Source organism: Callorhinus ursinus, unplaced genomic scaffold, assembly GCF_003265705.2.
Source record: "Callorhinus ursinus isolate GAN/ISIS: 27379988/994484 unplaced genomic scaffold, GSC_fseal_2.0 scaffold31, whole genome shotgun sequence".
In the NCBI taxonomy this organism is placed as follows: domain Eukaryota; kingdom Metazoa; phylum Chordata; class Mammalia; order Carnivora; family Otariidae; genus Callorhinus; species Callorhinus ursinus.
In genome coordinates, this window is record NW_027397093.1 from 5,907,477 (window position 1) to 5,924,318 (window position 16,842).

Consider the following 16,842-nt stretch of genomic DNA (forward strand, 5'->3'; position numbering starts at 1 on the left):
TGACAATCCAGGCTGATGTTAATCCTACCAAGACTAACTCCACACAAACACCATGACAAGGAGCTCCTGGGATGGACTGAGGGAAAACCTCTAGAAGGAGGCCCTGATGTCATGCATCCACCCCCTTCTTTCATCTGCTCACTCATTTGTTCATCCCTTCATTCATTCACTTGTTCATTTATTCAAAAAGAATAAATTGTCTTTTGTTTAAAGTAAAAGTTGGTTATTTGCCCTTGACACCCTTCTCCCACAACAGATATTTGAAATCTAAGATGGTTCTCTTATTTTATTTAAACATAGACATTACCTACACATAAATATTATTTTATATTTGTGCCAGTTATCAGGTAACTCCCTCAACTCCACACCCGCTCCTCCATCTTTGCCCAATAAAGCTGGGGCTGAAAGCACAAACCACATCCCGGCTTTGCCCGCTGGCCCTGTTAGGCTCCGCCAGTAGAGGGCAGTAGAGAGAAGCTCCGGGCTGGTGGGGGTGGGGAGCTCTGCTTCTTCCCATTTTGTTTCCTCACTGCATGCTGTTACAATGAAGGACACGGGGCATTGCTCCGGCAGCATAAATAAAATCAGTTTGCAATTTTTTTCATCACCTGGAACACCAGCCTCATTGCTCCTGCTACCTTCGAGCCACCAGCACCAGCCAGCCAATGCTCCCTCCTCAGAGTGGTGAGTTTCAGCTCTTGGAGGGCTTCTCTGCTGAGTTACTTTTAATAACTCAGACTTCTTTCCTTTGTTCCCCAAACCCCAGGAGTGAGAGTTGTTTTCTACAACTGCTATTACAAATTGATACTACAAGTGATACTTGAAAGCTGGGTTTTTTTTTTACCCCTTCGGTTTCCTCGTAAATACCATTGTATTTAACTAACTGTTTTTGATATTCTCTCTATTCAAACAACTGGTATGGACTCTGTCTCCTGACTGTGCCCAGAATATTAGATATTAGATGTTTAAAACACAATATTAGATATTTAAAAGAATGAATTAGATTCTTTTTTCTTTCTTTTCAGGTATAAGTGACATATACCATTATATTTCAGATATTCAAGATAATGATTCAATCTTTGTACATATTGCAAAATGATCAACACATTAAGTCTATGTTAACATCCATCACCACACATCTTTACAATTTTTTTTCTTGCACTGAGAACTTTTAAGAGCTACTTTCTTGGCAACTTTCAAGTATGCAATACGGTATTATTAACTATAGTCACCATGTTGGACATTATAGCCCTAGGACTTACTTATTTTATAAATGGAAGTTTGTACTTTTTGACCCCTCTCAACCATTTTTCCCACCTCTGATCCCCCACCTCTGGCAACCACCATACAAAGAACCACTGTTCTCTGTAACTATGAGCTTGGGGTTTTTTTGTTTTTTGTTTTAGATTTTACATGTAACTGAAATCATATGTTATTTTTCTTTCTCTTTCTGATTTATTTCACTCAGCATAATGCCCTCAAAGTCCATCTCACAAACAAGAGCAATTCCTATTTTTTTTAAGGTTGAATAATCCTCCATTGTGTGTGTGTGTGTGTGTGTGTGTGTGTGTGTGTGTGTGTGTGTATAAACCCAATTTTCATCAATGGACAGTTACTTCCATGTTTTGGCTATTGTAATTAATGCTACAATGAGCATGGGGTGCAGATACGTATTCAAGTTAGTGATTTCGCTTCCTTTGGATAAATACCCAGAAGTGGAATATTTCCAGATCATGTGGTAGGTCTATTTTTCATTTTTTGAGGAAACTCCATTCCATTTTCCATAGTGGGTGCACCAATTTATACTCCAAACAACTGGGCACAAGGGCTCCCTTTTCTTCTACATCCTCACCAACACTTGTTATTACTTGTCTTTTTGATAATAGCCATCTTAACAGATATGACGTGGTACTACATTGTGGTTTTGATTTGCATTGAATTAGGTTCTTATTTAAGAAAAATATATCTGAGCTATAAGACTTTAGCTATTCAAATATCACAATAATATAAAGCCAAATAAACTTATAGAATCATGATACATTTCAAGAGATGTGAGAAGTTGTAAATATTAACACTGCGTGAGGGCCATGGACTCATGTTGAAAATTTCTGAATTCACATTGAATTGTGACTCCAAATTTCCACGACAGCGCTGAGTTGAGCAACGTGGCATTTTAGAACCTGAGATGGGGAAATTACTACAGGAATAACTTAGAGCACAAAGGGGAAATAAGAAGGAGGAATATATATGCTAAGTAGCTTATGTTTTAAATATAATATGCCACTGCTTCATCAGTTATAAAAGCAATTTCTACACACAGCAGAAAAACTGGAAAAGTAACAAAGAACAAATTCGAAACTTCCACAAGCCTACTACTCAGCAATTGAAATAAACTTTTCAGCTTCAGGTTTTCAATTTTTTTATGCCATGATAATATACTTACTGTTTTTTAACTTTATTCTTTTCGTTAATAAGATATGATCATTTTACTATAAGCATAAGTAATTTTAATGTGTTGATATTTTAAGTATTATTAATATACTTTCTCTCTTAGCTTTTCCATCTTCCTGCAGGGAGCTGAACATATGTTTCAGAAGAAATGAAAAGGGAAAGAACAAAGCAATAATCAGCTTCTGATAAGAAAACTAGGATTTTGCCGCAAGAATATTAGCTTGAGAGGCAAGCACTGTTGAGATAGGATTTTCCAACTTCCTTTATCTTCCCCATTTAAAATTGCAAAAACCATGCCTGAAGAATGCACATTAATAGAGCCCTCCCAGTGTGTGGCAGAGATGTGCCTTCTACATATAACAATAAATTCAAAATGCTTTCTTCTTAATGATAGGAAGATATGACATAAGGAATGATGGGAAAGGAGAAAACAAGACAAAAGAGGGGATTGAAGCAAGCAGATGCCAGTTTGATCTCAGGCATGGCCAAGGCCTAACACCAGAGAGATCTCATTTTTCCTGGGCTATCCTTAGCTTCTATGTGATAGAGACTTGATCCCAAAAATGTTGCAAATCCTGCTGTGGAGCCTGTTGAAGGATGTGCCAGAAAGGGAGCAAGGGGGCTCTCCAGCAGTGACCACAAAGCAGTTTCTCTGAACTAAAACAAAAACATGGCTCGACTTTGAAAGTCTCATTCTGCCAAGAAGAGACGAGGTTGGGGGTATGAGGGAGAGGGAGGCACAGTCAGCCAGAGAGAATTGCCGGGCCCAACACAGCTGAGAAAAATAAGAATATGAGTTAGAACAGCCAAATGTTTTGTCCTGAAGCCCAGGAGAGCCATAGAATCCAAGTGGAAGGAGACCAGCCGATCAAGCAGAAATCAAAAGTCACCATGAAGATTGGAGGACCTCTTTCCCCTCCGATGTCATGAGTTCTCCTAAATCATCCAGTCTGACGTCCTTTCAAACATATAACAACTTAGAGGGGGAAGCAGGAAGAGAAGAAGAAATTGAGAAACTGAGCATTTTTATGAAAGAGTGACTGAAAGGTTACCCAAAGTAGCCAGTGACCATTTAAGTTACCAGCCTGGACTAGGCTGAAGGCTCAGCTAAACACAGGTCATTCTTCCCAGTAACCTGTGGGTGGACACTCGAGAGAGAAGGCTGCAGAAATTATAGATAAAAATTTTTTAAAAAGTAGGGGTGCGTGGGTGGCTCAGTCGGTTAAGCACCTGACTCTTGATTTTGGCTCAGGTCATGATCTCAGGGTCATGAGATCGAGCCCCAAGTCTCAACATTCAGTCTGCTTGAAATTGTCTCTCCCTCTCCCTCTGCTCCTTCCCCTGCTCGCATGCATGTGCACTCTCTCTCTCTAAAATAAATAAATAAATCTTTTCAAAAAATTAAGAAAAGGACATTTTCAGTACACGTCAGAGTCATAGTTTGAGTTTTGCAATTCCATACACGATTATTTCTAATGTAATTTTAAGAGATGCATGATATCTCACAAGGTGTATTGGCTCCCTGTTACGGCCATAAATTACCACAAACTTAGCAGTTTAAACAATATGCACTGGTTATCTCGCAGTTCCTGTGGGTCTTACAAGGCTGAAATCAAGGTATTAGCAGGAGCTACATCTCAGCTTGGGCTCGGGTTCCTTTTTCCAGGTCACTGGTGGTTGGTTGAATTCAGCTCCTGACAATTGTAGGATGGATGTCCCTATTTCCTCGACAAAGAGTCTCTTTAATCTTCAAGCCAACAACAGTATGTTAAATATTTCTTGTACTTCAGACTTCTCAGACTCCCCCTCCACCACCTCTCTCTGCCTTCCTTTTCTGCTTACAGGGGCTCATGTGATTATACCAGGTGCACCAAATACCCAGGATAATCTTCACTATCTTAAGATAAATTGATTAGCAACCTTTATCATATTGGCAAAGTCCTTTTGCCATGTAACATAATAACCATCAGAGTACCACCAAGGGGACAGAGACTATGGGGACCAAAATGCTCCTTATACGTATGTGTCTAGAATGATTTGTTTTGCTGATTTCCTGCCATGAGCACCCTTGTAAAAAGCTTGAACACAGGGTCTTGCCCAGAAACTTTGCAGAGGAAAAGCTGCTGATCCTGTCCACAAGAAGCATAATACACGCTAAGTAACCACAAGCATTCAGCTCATGGGGACCATCCATGCCCTTCAAATAACCGGGAGGCTGTCAGAGCCATTGTGGGGCTTTAGACAGACTAAGTAAGATATGCTGTCCAGCACCATGACACACACTCCATTGATGTCTTATAAGCTCCAGCCCTCTTGGGAGAGCACATCCTGATTATGACTGCTACCTTTCTTGGCTGTGGCATAAATCCAGAAACATATTTTTCAGCAGTCTCTTGTGTCTGACCATGCACAATTAAGTTGGAGGTTGGTCAGGATGCCATAGTTACAACACTTACATTAGAGAAAGGCAAAGCACACAAACCCAAATCACCATGGCTCAATGGGCCCACTCACACCCTAGCTTCAGGCTGTGAGCATTGTCATTCGGGCCCACACACACGGGGAAACAGGGAGGGTAACCTGGCACAGAGAACTATTCAGGATCTCACAAAGTGTGGAAAAGAAATTTGGGGAGATACCTTCCAGTGTCCAATTTATTTTAACTTCAATGAAGTAGGTAAACTCCCTCATGATCCTCCTGCTAAAATCTTTTAAGTAAGTCCTAAAGAAACAATGCAAGCAACAGACATATGAAAAAATGTTCATCATCATTAGCCATCAGGGAAATTCAAATCAAAACCACATTGAGATACTACTTTATACCAGTTAGAATGGCAAAAATGGACAGGGAAAGAAAAAACAAATGTTGGAGAGGTTGTGGAGATAGGGGAACCCTCTTACACTGTTGGTGGGAATGCAAGTTGGTACAGCCACTTTGGCAAACAGTGTGGAGGTGCCTCAAAAATTTAAAAATAGAGCTACCCTATGACCCAGCAATTGCACTACTGGGTATTTACCCCGAAGACACAGATGTAGTGAAAAGAAAGGCCATATGCACCCCAGCGTTCATAGCAGCAGTGTCTGCAAAAGCCAAACTGTGGAAAGAGCCGAGATGCCCTTCAACAGATGAATGGATAAAGAAGATGTGGTCCATGTATACAATGGAATATTACTCAGCCATCAGAAAGGATGAATACCCAACTTTCACATCAACATGGATGGGACTGGAGGAGATTATGCTAAGTGAAATAAGTCAAGCAGAGAAAGTCAATTATCATATGGTTTCACTTATTTGTGGAACATAAGGAACAGCATGGAGGACATTAGGGGAAGGAAGGGAAAAATGAAGGGGGGGAAATCGGAGGGAGAGACGAACCATGAGAAACAAACAGGGTTTTAGAGGGGAGGGGGTGGGGGGATGGGTTCGCCCAGTGATCGGTATTAAGGAGGGCATGTACTGCATGGAGCACTGGGTGTTATATGAAAACAATGGATCGTGGATCACATCAAAAACTAATGATGTATTGTATGGTGACTAACATAACATAATAAAATAAATTAATTAATTAAATAAATTTAAAAAAAAGAAAAAGAAGCAATGCAAGCTTGGCGGTGGACGCGGGGGGATGGAAGGTGGGGGGAGGGGGGATGGGAAGTGTATATTACCAACCCCGTATGCTAAGGAAATAGGTATTAAAAAGAACTCAGTGTACAACCCTATGTTAATGAACTTTAAATTCTCAATTAAGCAGATAATTATACAGAAATTTTCAAATTATAAATTATACTCAGGATTAAGCAGAAACGTGTAGTTATCAAGTTTAGTGCATGTAGACAGTGTGTCAAATCATTGGCAAAATTATGAAATTTAATAAATGGGCCAGGATCATAATTTAATTATTTGGAAATATTTATATTCCATCTTCACCTCACAACATGTACTAACATTTAGTCTAGATAAATTGAAAAAAAAATACAATCAAACATAAGACCATAAATAAAGTACCAGAGGAGAGCAAATATGACATTTGAATAATTTCGTGGTACCTCCATCCTTTCAAACCAAGCGAAAGACCACAAAGCTACTTACAATTCTCTTTCAGTTTGATGGAAGATAAAACTAAGTCATTTTTGTTTTATATTTTATTTAATTTTCAAAGAAAATGCAGCACTGTGGTTACAATCCTGGATTCAGATCCCTGCTCCATTTTCTGAGCTGTGTGTCACTGGGCAAATTCCATAATTTGTCCAAGGTGCACTTTGGGCCTAAATTCCTTCAACTGTCACATGGAGATGATAATAGCATTTACCCTATAAGATTGTTTTCAGAATTAAGCAAGTAAATACACATCAAGAACAGAGAGCAGGGTCCAGCATGTGGTAAACACCCAATAAATGCCTTTTTTATTCCCTTTCATTTTCCATCTCTCTTGTTCTGTGATTCCAATGACAAATAAACAACAAAAATCCACCTATGTCCTCCATGTTATTTACAATCTTTTCTCCCATTTATTTACCTCATTCTTTTCCTCTGAATCTGAGAGAAGTTCTTACTTTGTCATCACATTTTATGATCTGCTTTTCTACAGCAGCTAATCTGTCTTTCTCTGTCCCCTTTAATTAATTTAAAATTTTTAGGAACAATGTCTCTCATTTCCAAGAAGCATAAAACATGCTAAGTATCCACAAGCATTCAGGAAAACTTGCTGGGTGTCAGATTCTTTCACTTTTCATTCACTGCAATCTTTTTTCTCACTCGCTTTAACCCATTTGAATCAGGCTTTCTCACATTTTCTTTGACTTGCAGTCTCTACTTCAAATGTGTCAGTCCCCTTGCTTCCTCGAATTTAGTCAACTTTTTCAAACATTGAAATGTTTTTCCTTCCTGGTCATTTATTCCCCCTCTGTTTGCTCATCTTTACAGAGAGGGGAAGGTGGGGAAGGCCAGTGATTGTCTGAAATGATCAATAAGATGATTGCTCTTTCAGAGATTCAGAGATAATTTCTTTCAGAGATTGATGATTTATGACTTTCAAACTTTATGAAAGAATGACAAATCACTTTAGATTTTTACTGTTCCTTATTGGAGTTCTAAGTCACTGTGTGGAATGGAGAAGAAACAGATATTTCAATAGTTTGCCAAAGCATTTTTTTTTCTGAGCTTACGAGGAAAGCACGAAATTGGTTGGAGTGGTGTTCCTTTCCTCTTAACTGGCAGCCTCTGCATTGGGGAGCAGCTGTGGAGTCTCCCTGGTACATAGCATGGTAATCCTCAGCTCTCGCCAAAAGTGGAATTATCTCTTCCAAAAATCTGTCTCATGACCCACCTTCCTCTTCGAGGCTGCCTCTGTCCCTGACTAAGCTTTATCTTCTCTCGAGCACCCATAACCATCTGACACATTATATATTTACAGGGCCATTTGTTTATTTCCTGTCCCCCCAACCCTCCCACCCGGATCCTTTCACATAAACATCTTAGAATTTTTTGACACATAGTAAATGCTCAACAAATATTTGGTAAATGAATAAATATTTCTCAAGTCATCTTCTTCTGCACGTAAAATTAACCTTAGTCCATGTCTTGTTCTTTTCTTTTCCTGGTATGTTTTTCTGGTATAGCTGCTGGAAAGAAATCCTGTAAAATTCTTGGCATGGTTTCCAATGCTGACATCTTATATAATTTCCATGGGAATTGCCACAAGCTGGATGATGAATACAGTTCTGAAATTGTGATATTCAACTGTAAGTCCTCTCTACAGTTAGTTTGCTTTTCTTAAACTTCAACAGCCCTAAATTGTATTTGCTGTTTAACATGGTAAAAAAAAAAATATAAATATATATATATATATATATATATGCTAAAATGGTTTATAAGGTAAAGCATTCCAAACCTTCCTTAACCCTGATTCAAGAGGAATTACTTTTGTCATTTCTGTGTTTCGTTCTTCCAGTGCTTCCTTTTATGACTCCTAATATCATCTGTTCATTTCCCCAGGAAAGAGGCTGTGAGATGGAGGAAGTTCACTGGGGAGTGCTCTTGGGATCAACTTTTGTAAAGCACTGAAGGAAGCAGAACTGAGCAGGTGATTCGGCTGCACCAGATACCTTAGCTGATCCCACAGGACATTCTGGAGCTGGGATGGTCCTTCAGAGTTGTCTCGAATCAAGACAAGGAAGGTTTGCCCCTTTTAGATTCTCACTGACGAGTCATTAGATTTGGGCTGTGCCAGAAAGAGGGTGGAACTGGGGCAAGACAGTTCCCAGGCCAAGAAAATTACTAGAGAGCAACACAGCTGCTGTCCATCTGCCATCAACACTCCCAGGACCGGGGGCAGGGGGTGCGTCTGTCCTGAAGCGGGGCTCTGGACAGCAAACCCCAGCATCCACCACATGGTGGGAGACCATTCCACATATTTTTGCCTTATATTTATACCATGGCTTTCTTGTATGTAGTTCTATTAACAGTATTAATCAAGAAGAAGGAGGAGAAGGAAGAGATGAAAGAGAAAAACAAGAACAAGGAAGAAGAGGGAGGGGAGAACAGAACGTGATGGGGAAGGAAGGGGAGGAAGTGGAAAAAGAGAAGAAGGAGGGAGAAAAGCAACATAACAACAACTAAATGCTTGGTCATGCATCTTAATATCTGGGAAAAGGGTCAAGGTAAGGCAACTCTTCATCTTCCTCAGTAAGGAGTTTGAGGGTAATATAAAATTCCGAGGCAAAGTAAAATAGAACTATAAGCATAGTTTTGGAGTTAAGGATATGACCAATAAACAACCAAAAGTAGAACATTTAAAGAGGAACATGGGTAAAAACTGAAGAAGTATTTAAGAGCTTATAATCAACAGCAATATAGTCTCAGCTCACTACACCATACACATAATCCCGAGGCCCAAAGGCGAACACTTCTAACTTGTTCTTTCGGCAACATTATGTTGGCACATCTATTTCTTGACTTATATGCTCTATTCAAAATATATTGACTTACCATTATGACATACAATGACTTAGTACATTCAGGTCACCTGTTCAGAACTTTAGAGGAGGTCCAATTTCAGAATCTCAAAGACAGGAGTAAAACACATCAAAGTTAATTCAAAGTTTGTCTACAATAAAGATACCCTAGTCATAGCCCATGCCATGAGCCAAGCAACATACCTTTAAGAATACTGTAGGAAGATTGTCAGTTTCACAAGAATTCTGTCATGAATTGACAATCTGAGCACAATTGCCTCCCCCTATTATGAGACCCTAATAACATAACAGTAAAAGAATTCAAGGTAGAATTAACGTATAAAGGGAAAGGGCAGGGGAAAGCATCATCGGTACATGGAAGTTAAGATCAATTTCTGGAAGACAAAAAAGGGATGAAAATATATTTGAAAACAAAAGAGGAAGTCACAATTCAGATATACAAACTAGAGAATAGAGGGGATGATTCAAGGTCTGCATCTGATTCTCTCTTGCTAGGCCCTGAACCATGACCACCACAAACAGACAGAATGAGAAGCAATATAGTACAGATGCCTCAAACAAAACAAATGAAATTAAAAAAAAGGCCCTTTTCTTAAGCAATTGAAATGTTCACAGAGAACTAAGCTAACTGTTTGTGAGAATAAATCCCCTTCTTCTGGTATTTGTGGAGGCCTTCAGCTTCTGGCTCACTCCCACTAAAGCAAAACCTAACCAACAATCATCAAATAAATGAGAAAAACTGCATCAGAGAAAACAAGTAAAGAAAAAGAGAGAGGAAAAAAAACTAATCCGGGGGGGGGGGGAATCAATTTTCAGGGGGAAAATAATGAACCTAAATCCAGAAGACAAGGGCTTACTTTTTAGTGTCTCCAGATACTCCAAGAAGATATAGTATCATTAAAATAAGAACAAATGCTACAAACAAAGGAGAAGTTGAAAAACTGGAGTTTGGGGAAATTAATGCTTCTAAAATCTGACTTTTAAAAATCAATAGAAGTGTTGAAGACAAAGCTGTAGCAATCTTCAATAGCATGGAACAAAAGGCAGGACTAGAAAATGTGAGGTAAAGATGAGGGAAATAAAGGAGAAATCCAGAAGATGATCATAAGCTGATTAAGGAAGTGAGGGGAGAGATAATATGGAGAGATGGGGGAAATTATTAAGGGGATAATCATAGAAGATTGCCCAAAGCTGCAAAAATACATGAATATTCAAAAGGAAAGGGAGGGAAGTTAAAGGAAAACAGACATAGACACATCAATGTACAGGCCACCACGAGTCCAGGAGTCTGTCGTAGGTGATACAAAAGGCGATGCAAGGTGGCAGTGCAAAATTCCCTGCAAGGTCCTAAGTTAAAAAGGTATTGAACCTAGAATTCCACAAACAAAATATCAAAATATGATAATAAAAAGGAGACATTTTTAACCTCAAAAGACCAAAAAATTTACCCTGCTTGTATACAGTCATGGAGTTATTTGAGGAGGTACTAAAGAAAATTAAGCTGAACAGTAAGTTGAAGAAAACATAGAATATAAAATTCAGCCTCGGAAGGATAGCTCTGCTGTGGACCTAGAGAAGAAGGAGCACAGGCTGTAAGGGGACTCAGGTGACCGCGGGAAGCATCTGTGCAAGAAGAAAAGTAGATCCTATTATACAGATCATCTGTTTAAGAAGCTTGTTAAATTCAGTCATGTGGCAAAACGTACATTTCTTTCTGTTCAAGATAACAACAAAGGCAAATAGAAACTCCAGGGGAAAACAGAAACTGTACAACAAAGTCATAGCACAAATATGAGGGAAACCAAAATGCGGTGTGATTTTTACGTGACCAAAGCAATGTATACGTTTCAATAAAAAGAAAATTCATTTGAACCTCACACTTAGAACATTTTTCTTTGAGTGGGACAGGGATGTGATACAGATTTATATTTTAGTCTTTCCGAATTTTCATCCTATTTGGTTTTATAATTGTTATGGACTCAATGTTGTGTCCCTTACCTCCAAAATGTTGAAGCCTAATCCTCCGTGTGATAGGAATTGGTGGTGGGGTTTTGGGGAGGTGATTAGGTCATGAATGTGGAGCCCTCATGAATGAGATTAGTGCCCTTGTGAAAGAGACCTGGAGAGCTCTCTTGTCCCTTCCACTATGAGAGGACACTGCGAAGAGATGATCATCTACGAACCAGGAAGTGGGCCCAGCAAACACCAAATCTGCTGGTACCTTGATCTTGGACTTCTCAGCCTCCACAACTGTGAAAAGCCACCCACTCTATGGCATTTTTTGGTACCATTCCCAATGGACTGTTCCTCCACCTGGTTCACTTTTTGGCTCTGTCTCCCAGTCTGGGAGATTTTTAACAGTGTGACCTTGTAAGTAAGATCATCTAGTTTTGAATTTTAGCTTAAATACTTACAAGGTGTGCGACCTTCAGTAAGTCACCCCATGAATCTTGGTTTCAGTATTGTATATTAGGAATGATAACGATAATAACCATCTTCGCCTTTGAAGGGGCATTGTGTGCACAAAATGAAATAATGTATATGTATTTGAAAATGTCTTTTAAAATATGACATGATAAAAATATCAATTACATTAAAATGCAAAATTTCAAAAAGTTGTATTTTTTACCTCCCATTCCTTCTGCCTTTCAATTCCATGCAAAGTCTTCCTGAGGATTTGACTGACTCTTCTATCCATCTTTGCAAAGACTGTAATACCCTTACCATCTGTTTACCATAAAAAATATTTTTTAAAGATTTTATTTATTTATTTATTTGAGAGAGAGACAGAGCACATACGCACAAGTGGGGGTGGGGGAGAGAGAGGGAGACTCAGCCTTCCCTCTAAGCAGGGAGCCAGACACAGGGCTCAATCCCAGGACCCTGAGATCACGACCTGAGCTGAAAGCAGAAGCTTAACTAACTGAGCCACCCAGGTGTCCCAAGCATATATATTTTTTTAAAAACTCTGTAGAAGATTATGGTAAGCAGTCAGGTTTGAGAACCATTGATTTGAATGTTTCTGTATTCTTATGGAAGGAGAATCAAGAGGGATGTGGACCTAACAGGCCTTAGAGTACATGACGCTTACATATGCATAAAACATCACCACATCTGTTATTTTACTTGAGTCTGATACCAAATGAATGCCATAGATAAGCACACTTTCCCATTTTACCATTCAACTGGACGCAGAGGCAATGAGTGATCAAAGATCAACCAGCTAGGAGGTCAGAGAATCACAAGTCAGATCTTACTTTGATTTTAGGCCCAGTTCTCCTTCCACGGCACCAGATACAAGCTTTTATAACTCCCTGCCCATCCTGCTTTCTTATTCCTCGTTCCCAACACACCTGCTATTGATATTCTTTGGAAACCCAGTTTTATAAATTATCTCTATTTGGGGTTGTGATCTAGTTGAGGATTCAGGTTTTTCCTTGTCTGGTGTAAACATTATGATTCAACACACCAGACCTATTCTCACCAACATTTAAAATGGTTATCCTTTCATTTATCTAAGACTTTTGCCCTTAAAATCTTCCCTTTAGATCAACACAATCTTTCCTTCCCTGATTATCTTTCTGGGTATCTGCAGACCAGTACAGAAGACCACACATGGTGCGAATTGTTGCTTACTCTCCGTCCTCATCTAGAAACTCGGTGTCACTCCACAATCCATTTCAGTGTTCATGCTTTACTCACTCTCTAATGCCTGACACTTCAAAACTTATCTCACTTCCTGGTCGCTCTTCAACTTACAATCAGTAGGCTTCTGTCTTTAAGGTACCACTGAAGTTTCTTCTACAATGAGCCCCTAATACCCAAATCCAGTGAATTGTGTTCAGTTCTGGCCTATTTGACCTCTCTGTGGAATTTGATCCTAGAACATTCCTTTCTTGAAATTGCCTCTTTCCTCAATGTAACTCTCAACTGATTGTCTTATTTAGGTCCATGTAATTTTTTCATGTGTTTTATCTTCTTCCTGGCCAATGCATAATAATGTTTCCTGAAGAATCTCTAAGGTCTTGTCCCTAAGCTCTTCTTCTTACTCTATATGTTCTCCCTGAGAAAAATCACCCGCTCCTTTCACCTCGAACATCCCACATATGCCAATAAAACTTGCATCTATCACTGTTAACTATAGGAGGGTGAGGGGATTTGGGAGCTGATCAAGGAAAAAGATATGACCATGAGGTAGTGAAAGCACCCACAAGCTTTATTTGGGTGATATTTGGCTAGGATTGCACGTGGGGGATGTCTCTCAGAGGGTGAGACCACTGGAGAGGAGGTCAAGGGACCTCTGAGGAAAAGAAGGATCAGAGAGGGCTCATATGTCCAGATGATTTATCTTAGCAGCACAGACGGGAATCTCTGGGCTAGAGAGCTCCAAAGAGCAGCAACAGCTTGGAGTTTTAATAGCACCAGGGGTTTTATCTATCTATAGCTAGCAGATGTTGGGTGCATTTTTGTAAGGTATGCAAAGCAGGCAGGCTCTAAATCGCTAGAAATCTGCTTGTTTGGTTTATATTTAAAACAATTGGATGTGTAAAAATTTGAGCTTGGCATTGGCAGGCTTTTGAGCTAATGGGTCTCAGCCTGCTGTGAAGAAATAAACAACCCAGGGGCCAATATACAGAGACTATCGTTGGCTCATGGATATAACAGTAACTCAGATCCCTGGATGAACTCCAGGAGCCTCAAAACTAAACCCAATATCTTTCCACTAAATGTAGTTTTTTTTTCCCCTATTCTATCTCCGTGAAAGGAATAGTGTCATTAAAGCTAAAGCAACCCACCTGTCTGTCCTGTACTCTAATCCATGACTATTTTATTAACTGTACTCTCTACATTTTTTACATCCTCTCGTCATCACACAGTTTCCATCTCCAGTGCCTCAGATCATGGTTTCTCTATATCTTGCCTAGATTATTATCAGAGTCTTTTAACGATTCTTCCTCTCTCTCGTCCTACTATAGCTTGGTGCATCCTTTGCACTACCACCAAGATTATTTTTCTGCGGGTGCCTGGGTGGCTCAGTCATTAAGCATCTGCCTTCGGCTCAGGTCATGATCCCAGGGTCCTGGGATCGAGCCCCGCATCAGGCTCTCTGCTCAGTGGGAAGCCTGCTTCTCCCTCCCCACACCCTCTGCTTGTGTTCCCTCTCTCGCTGTGTCTCTCTCCGTCAAACAAATAAATAAAATCTTTAAAAAAAAAGATTATTTTTCTGAAACTCAAATAGGATAATGTCCATTTGCTTGATTAAAACTCATTTTTTTTAACTCTCCATGGCCAATGGTTGGCAAACTATGACCTGCTGGTTAAACCCATCCCTCTGCCTGGTTTTGTAAATACAATTTTACAAGAGCGAAGCCACTCACAACCATTTACGTGTTGTCAATGGCTGCTCTCCTCCAATAGCTGAGCTGAATAGTTATAAACAAGACCATATGGCTCACAAAGGCAAAAATATTTACTCTCCAGTCATTTACAGAGAAAAGCTGGTCAACCTCTGGTCTACGAGGTAAAGTTCAGAAGCTGGGTGTGACATACAAGCCTTTCATAAGAGGAGCGTTCGACATCTTAAGTTTATTCTACCCTGTCTCCCCCCTTCATGATTCTCAATCACAAACATGTGAAACTACTAGTAGCTTCCAGAATATACCAGGATGTTTTATTCTTGATGCCATGATTCCTTCCACTCCTGCCCAGTACATATTTCCCATACTTACCCATTTGTCAGTCGCCTACTCATTTCTAAGATTCAAGGGCTCTTCTGTCAAGCATTTCCTAAATCTCTCCCAAAGGAGCAATGTATTCTCCTTCCCATATACTTTACAGACCTTGGTCCTAGCACCAAACATCTTTTTTTTTTTCTCATGTTTAAGTGATTTTAGTCTACCCATATTTAGGTGGCAGTTTGGGCAGATAGACATTTCTACATTTGAATTCATATTCCCTCAATTTTGAAAGCATTATGCCATTGTTTTCAAGAAGTCTGATGCCAGTCTGCTTCTTGATGCTTTGGATACAACAGTCTCTGATAATCTGTTAAAGTTCTTTTCTCACCCCTAGTTTTTTTTTAATTAATAACTTTATACTTTAGAGCATTTTTAGGTTTAAAGAAAAACTGAATTGAGTGCAGAGTAGAGAGTTCTTATACACTGCCTCCCCCACAGTTTCTCCTGATGTTAACATCTTGCATTAGTGAGGTACATTCATTAGAATTAGTGAAACAGTTATCTTTATTATTTTTTCTTTATTTTATTATTATAATTTACTAAAGCCCACAGTTGACACTAGGATTCACTTTTTGTGCTGTACATTCTGTGGGTTTTCACAAATGTTTAAGTGACATTTACCCACCATTACAGTATCATACAGAACAGTTTCATTGCCCTAAAAATCATCTGTGCTCCACTGATTCATCCTTCTCTCTCTCCCTGGGAACCTGACCTTTTTACTGCCCTCACAGTACTGCCTTCCACAGTTTAGACTTTTCCAGAATGCCATAGACTTGGAGTCATACAGCACATAGACATCACACTGCCTTCTTTTGTCTTGTGATACGCATCTAAGTTTCCACCATAGCTTTCTATGGCATGATAACTCATTTCTTTTTACTACTAGTATTCCATTTTATGTATGTACAGCAATTGGTTTATCCATCTTGGTTGTTTTCAAGCTGAATAAAGCTGCTATAAACATCCATGGGCAGGTTTTTGTGTGGACATAAGTTTTCCACTACTTTGGGAAAATACCAAGGAACATGATTGTTGGGTCACTTGGTAAGAGTATGTTCAATTTTATAAGAAACTGCCAAACTGTCTTCCAAAGTGGCTGTACCATTTTGCATTCCTAGCAGCAATGAATGAGAGTTCCTATTGCTCCACATGCTTGCCAGCATTTGGTGCTGTCAGTGTTCCAGATTTTGGCCATTCTAAGAGGTGTATAGTGGTATCTCATTGTTGTCTTAATTTGCATTTTCCTGATGACATATGGTATCGAGCATCTTTTCATATGCTTATTTGAATAAGCATTTGTATACCTTCTTTGCTTATGTATATACATAAGCATGTGTATACCTTGTTTGATGAGGTATCTTTTCAGCTCTTTTTGCCCATTTTTTAATTCAGTTGCTTGATTTCTTATTGTTGGATTTTACTAATAACCTTTTACTATTGTTATAATGATCATCATCAAAATTACCAAAATGAGACGAAACATTTTTGAGCCCTTACCAAACACCAGATAATGTATAAAGTGTTTTACAAATGTTATCTCATATAATCCTCATAAAAACACTATTATTTTATCTAATTGTCTCCAGGAATAAGTGGCTAAGAGAGATTCAATGATTTATATAAGATCATATAGAAAGTAGGGGCGCCTGGGCGGCTCAGTGGGTTAAGTGTCTGA

The 16,842-nt window shown here is 39.2% G+C and overlaps 1 long non-coding RNA gene across 1 annotated transcript; it reads left to right on the forward strand.

Annotated features, from left to right (window-relative positions):
• Positions 1–554: 554 nt before the first annotated feature.
• Positions 555–11,944, forward strand: LOC141370294 (uncharacterized). Its single transcript, XR_012374198.1, has 3 exons — positions 555–684; positions 8,071–8,193; positions 8,447–11,944. It is a non-coding gene; the product is annotated as an uncharacterized lncRNA (long non-coding RNA).
• Positions 11,945–16,842: the final 4,898 nt, after the last annotated feature.